Source organism: Cnephaeus nilssonii, assembly GCF_951640355.1.
Source record: "Cnephaeus nilssonii genome assembly, chromosome: 16".
NCBI classification, from domain to species: domain Eukaryota; kingdom Metazoa; phylum Chordata; class Mammalia; order Chiroptera; family Vespertilionidae; genus Cnephaeus; species Cnephaeus nilssonii.
The window spans coordinates 8976325-8981935 of NC_137087.1; the positions used below are offsets into that span (position 1 = coordinate 8976325).

The 5611-nt window shown below is 45.0% G+C and overlaps 1 long non-coding RNA gene across 5 annotated transcripts; it reads left to right on the top strand.

The window, feature by feature from the left end:
• Window positions 1-266: 266 nt before the first annotated feature.
• On the top strand, window positions 267-5170 carry LOC307112867. 5 transcript variants are annotated; one of them, XR_013814762.1, is made up of 4 exons: window positions 423-519; window positions 1229-1361; window positions 2650-2789; window positions 4284-5170. It is a non-coding gene; the product is annotated as an uncharacterized lncRNA (long non-coding RNA). The 5 variants fall into 5 exon arrangements; XR_013814759.1 differs by lacking the exons at window positions 423-519; window positions 1229-1361 and adding an exon at window positions 267-341; XR_013814760.1 differs by lacking the exons at window positions 423-519; window positions 1229-1361 and adding an exon at window positions 273-375.
• Window positions 5171-5611: the final 441 nt, after the last annotated feature.

A 5611-nucleotide genomic window follows, 5' to 3' on the forward strand; every position in this document is an offset into this window, starting at 1 on the left:
GATCCTTGTCCTATCTAACACAGCACTCAACACATAACCCCTAAGTACCCAAGGCTTTATCAATCACCTTCTCCCCAACACTTTGTTTCCTTCCACCGTGCCCGGCAAGAACCTTATATTCCTCAGCAGACAACTTCACCAGGTTGTCCACCTCTGGCAGCGGCCTGGCTCCCCCAGAACTACATTTCCCACAGTGCTCTGAAAAAGTTAGCCGCGGAGGCCCAGGGCCTGGAGGGCTAGTTTACGCAGAGCCTCCTGGGAGTTGTAGTCTGGTTTGTTCGCAGGCGCGCTGCTGCGGACCGGCGCTGGCCTTTGTCTGTCCGTGGGCTTGCACGGCTGTGGTGAGTGAGGCTGCTAGCAGGTCAGGGCACCCAGGTGAGCCAGGGCCACGCTGGCAGGCGGCCCCCGGGGCCCTCTGCTGCCCCCACGACCCTGAGCAGGGCAGGCCTTCCCCGCTGCAAAGGCCAGCCGCAAGGGGAGAAGTCTGCGGCTGCAGAGAAGCGTCCAGCTGGACCGGAGGTGGGGTTGAGGGCCGGCACGCAGGGCATGCATGGGGGTGCTGAGGAGGGAGGGTCTGCCCCTAGGAGCAGGGGTCCCTCCGACCACCGCTGTGCAGGGCAGGGCGTGTGGAAGGCCCCTCATCCTGGAGTCGCGGGAGGGGGCCGTGATAGACAGGTGTACCCTGGGCCTGCGGTGAGGGTTCAGAAGATGGACAGGAAACTTGCAGTCTCTCTAGGGAGGGTAAATGGGAGAAAGGACAAAGTGGATTCGGTCGTGTGGAGAAAATAATCACCCCCACCCAGAATCTCTAATGCTGAAACTATGCCCCAGGAGGTTCCAGAGACAGCAAAGTCACCCCCTCTTCTCATCCTCTCCTTGAGCGCTGTTAACTTTAGGCCTTAAGTAATAGGTATGGTCACATTTGGTTCTTTTATTCTCCCAGGAATTACCTGATATGAAGCTGTTATTAACCTATTTAATAAGTGAGGAAATAGAGTCAGGATTGTTTGGTTACTTGCCCAAGATCACATGGGGGAGTGGGGAGCCAAGGCAGAAATCCAAGTCTCTCATGGCCTAATTCTGAACTTTGCCAAAGGATAAATAGCCATTCTGCTTGGAAAAGCAATATTTTCTATGACAAAGACACTTTCTCCAAATTCTGCAGGAAATTAATTCCTCAGACATGTGATGTCGGGAGAAAAATAAGAATTTCCTTTTATTAATCAAGGAAGTTCCTGAGATGCAGCTGAGTTTATTACTTGTTGAAGAGCTCACAGTATGTGAAGAGGCAGAGCTGTAAGTTCTACTCCATTTGCTGGATCCCGCAGGGACAGAGTCCAACCTCAGGCAGCAGGTGCCAGGTACTTTCCATTGACTCTTGGTGAATGTGCAGTTGTTGAGCAGTAACACCTTGAACTTCCAAATTAATGTCCTGTAGTGTCCTGACACTCTGATTGGGGATTCCTTTACAGCTAGAATTCCCAGTTGGAGGTGAGTCCTCCAATAAGAGTTTAAAATGCCTCTTCGTCACCATAACAGGTTGCAGAATGTGCAGTTGACAAGAAAACCATGTGCTTCAGTTAACAAAGCAAAGAACTGCAGCATCACCCTGCCGTTTCATTAAATCAGGCGGCCAGCATTTTGATGAGACATATTGGAGAGAAGCAAAGATTATACACCAAAACCATTGTATAAAGTGTAAGAATGTGGTAATCAGGATCCTGAAGTAAGAAAAGGATATTCCAAAGGGAAAAAACAGAAAAAGATAATATGGGGCAAGAGAATTCCTAGGATCTAGATGAGTAGTAAAGTCTGGCCAAGCCCTGTTCCATTCTGTTCCACGTTATAAAAATTCCCACCAGCTCTTTAATGATGAGGAACTATAGAACTGTCTAGTCTAAAGGCATAGGCTTTGGATCCTGAAAATCTTGGATTTGAATTTCTTCCACCTTGACTCCTTATTGGCTCTGAGAATTTGGGCAAGTTACTCACCCTAGTTGGAATGCCTTGGGCTAGGTTTTGGAATCCAAAGTAGGTCTTCCTTTTCCAAGTACTGACAAGTAGTTACACTTCCCTCAGAACTGGTATTCTCATATCTTGAAGAGTAGGAGAGGGGAAGGTCTGGATCTGGAACCTCCTAAGAATTGTTTAAAGGTAACATATGAAATATCTTATTCTGTCCTTATAACTTAGGGGAACTGGAGAGGAGGACCACAGCCATTTCTATCGTAGAACCAATCATGAAGTCTGAATATTGAGTTTTTTTATATTCTGGAGGCTATCCAAATAGCAGGTGGTTAGATGGGGGAAGGAATTAGAAGATTCTAATCACAGACCAAGGCTAAGGAACAAACAGGAGTACCCATTATCTTAGAATTGGCAGAAGGAGAGAGATATGTGTTTACATGTTCTCTCCTTTTCCACCTGCTTCCCCCTGGGCTCATTTGTGTGTGGTCATGGTGCCTTTAAGGCCATGTTGCTGTTACATTAGAGGTGACTAACATTACATCAGTCCATCCAGAGTCCTCCATTTACTCGTACCCCAAACTGGAGCTCCTGTTGACTTGAATCTTTTCACTCATCAATTCTCCTGCCTTCTCCTGTTTTTGTTCTATTTTGGTTTTGTTTCTTTGGTGTTTTCCTCCCCAGATGCTCGAGAGCAGCCTATGGAAGCAGCCTATGAAGAGGTGGTGACTAAGGCCATACGGCAGGAGTGGACATGTTTGGATTTCCAACAGCTACCCTGCTGGACTGTCATGGACGATATGCCCAGAATGTAGCATTCTTCAGTGAGTGAGTCCGTTGATCTCTGTCCCTGTCCTCAGCACTGGTTGGCAGGCTGAGAAGCAGAGGAGACATTCCTTGGGTGGAGCTCACCATTTCTGGGGGTTACAGGAAAAGCCTGCAAGTTAGAGTTAGAAATAACAGTGGAAACAGCAGAAAACAATCCTGATATGGAGGTAAACTTGAGGTGGTTTCTCAGAAAATGAATGAGCAGCTTTAAATTTCAGTGCAGCCACTGAGTAAGGAAGGGTAAGGCAGAGGAACAATGAGAAAATCTCCCTAGGATGATGCCAAGAAAACTGTTCATCCAGGGTAGTGATAAATTGGACCCATATTTAAAGGGCAATATTGGAAAATACTGTCAACAGCTGCATAGGAAGTGTTTGAGAATAACTGCTAAACCAAAACTGATCTCAATTCCACCATAGCTTAGTAGACTGAAGTAGCATGAATTTTAAAGGGAAAAATTCCTTGAATCAGATACTATAGTTGTTCTGGCTCAAGCTGCAGTATCAGACAAATTAGTTAACTTCCTTGAACTGCAGGGTCTTCATCTATGAAATAGGACAACAGGCTCTACCCTGCAGGGTTGCAGGGATTAGAGACAATAAGTGTAAAGTACCAAGGATTCTGCCCTGCCGGTGTAGCTCAAAGGTTGAGTATAGAGCCAGGAACCAAGAGGCTACCAGTTCCCCACCAGGGCATATGCTTGGGCTGTGGGCTCGATCCCCTGTGGTGGGGTGTGCAGGAGGCAGCCGAATGAAGATGTTTCTCTCTCATCCATGTTTCTACCTATCCCTCTCCCTTTCTCTCTCTCTCTCTCTCTCTCTCTCTCTCTCTCTCTCTCTCTCTCAAGTCAATATATATATATATATAATTTTTTTTTAAGTACCAAGTATTCTACTACATATTTTCTGATGTCATGGAGTTTACTCCACTGTCAGGAAAGCAGACTAGTGCAGAAGTGGATTTTTCATGAAGCTAATGAAATCTAAATTTCAGGATTCTTCTCTTGCATGGTCTCTTCAAGGCCCTGTTCCCACTTTTACACTTTTTCCTAATGAAGTGCCTCCAACATTTTAAAGCTTCAGGCCCTGCCCAACCTGGATCCTCACCTGTTTGAAGTCAGATAAAATTTGAATATGGGGCTCTATGTGATCCTGTATAGTTTTCCTGAGTCTGGAGATGTTTATATCTACCTCACAAGATTATTTGGGAGGCTAAATTAAACAAAATACAGAGGCAGTGGAGTAGGCCTGTGTTTGAATCTCAGCTCTGTGCTAACCTAAATGCACAACCTTTGACAACCTCTCTATGCTTTCATTTCCTTGTCTGTAGCATCTCATAGGATTGTTTTCAGTGTTAAGTTATCTATGCAACGTTCACTGTGTAATGTCTGGCACATAATAAGCACTCAACAAAGCACTATTTCTTTTTTCCCTATTCTTCTCACTCAGCATATTAGTGCATCTTACCTGGCTTCCCTCTCATTTTACCAGATGTGATGACAGAAGCCCACCACAAATATGATCACACCGAGGCCACAGGATCCTCAAGCTGGGACTTCCAGAATTCTTTCAGAAGAGAGAAGCTGGAACAAAAATCCCCAGATTTTAAGGCACTACAGGAAGATTCACCTGGTGTGAGACAGAGGGTCTATGAGTGCCAGGAATGTGGAAAATCCTTCAGGCAAAAGGGTAGCCTAACGTTACATGAGAGAATCCACACTGGTCAAAAGCCCTTTGAGTGTACCCATTGTGGAAAAAGCTTCAGGGCCAAAGGCAATCTGGTTACACACCAGCGAATACACACAGGAGAGAAGCCTTATCAGTGCAAGGAGTGTGGGAAAAGTTTTAGTCAACGAGGTAGTCTGGCTGTTCATGAAAGACTCCACACTGGACAGAAACCCTACGAGTGTGCAATTTGTCAGAGAAGTTTCAGGAATCAGAGTAACCTTGCTGTTCATAGAAGAGTTCACAGTGGCGAGAAGCCCTATAGATGTGATCAGTGTGGAAAAGCCTTCAGTCAGAAAGGAAGCTTAATTGTCCACATCAGGGTCCACACAGGCCTGAAACCATATGCCTGTGTACAATGCAGAAAGAGTTTCCATACCAGAGGAAATTGCATCCTGCACGGCAAAATCCACACAGGAGAGACGCCATATCTATGTGGCCAATGTGGGAAAAGCTTCACTCAGAGAGGGAGTCTGGCTGTGCACCAGCGAAGCTGCTCACAAAGACTCACCCTTTGACCACATTCTTCAACGGGAATTCTCTGTATTAATTAACTACAAAATCTTCTGAGATCAAGCCACCTACCCAATTCTATGGAGTGAATGGAGACTCTTTCAGAAAGACTATCATTAGGTAGGGCAAACTGACTTTTCCCATTTCTTCCAAATGAGTATGAAAAATAAATGTCTTGTTTATTATCATTATCATGTTTGTTTCATAGTTTCTGTCTGTTTATTTTGACCTAATTTCCCAAAGTACTTCTATTAATGTAGTGCACACTTGGAGATTGTTCTGTGTGTGGCAGATACAGATTTCAAGTTTTTAGTTGATACCATCAGCCTTTTAAAAAAAAACAGCCTCCTGTCAATCCCAAGGTTCTTTTCTTCCCTGTATAGTCAAATTAATCTTGTTTTACATTTAAGACTACTGGGCAGAAATCATGAGGCAAATCTAACTACTTTCATAATACTCTTATTGAACACTCTATTAACTGGGTGATACCCTTCCCCAAAAACCAAGTCTAATAAATCACCCATGTCCACAGCAGAAGCCCTAACCTTTCCTTACAAAAGAAGGTTCCTTTCTCAGCCTGC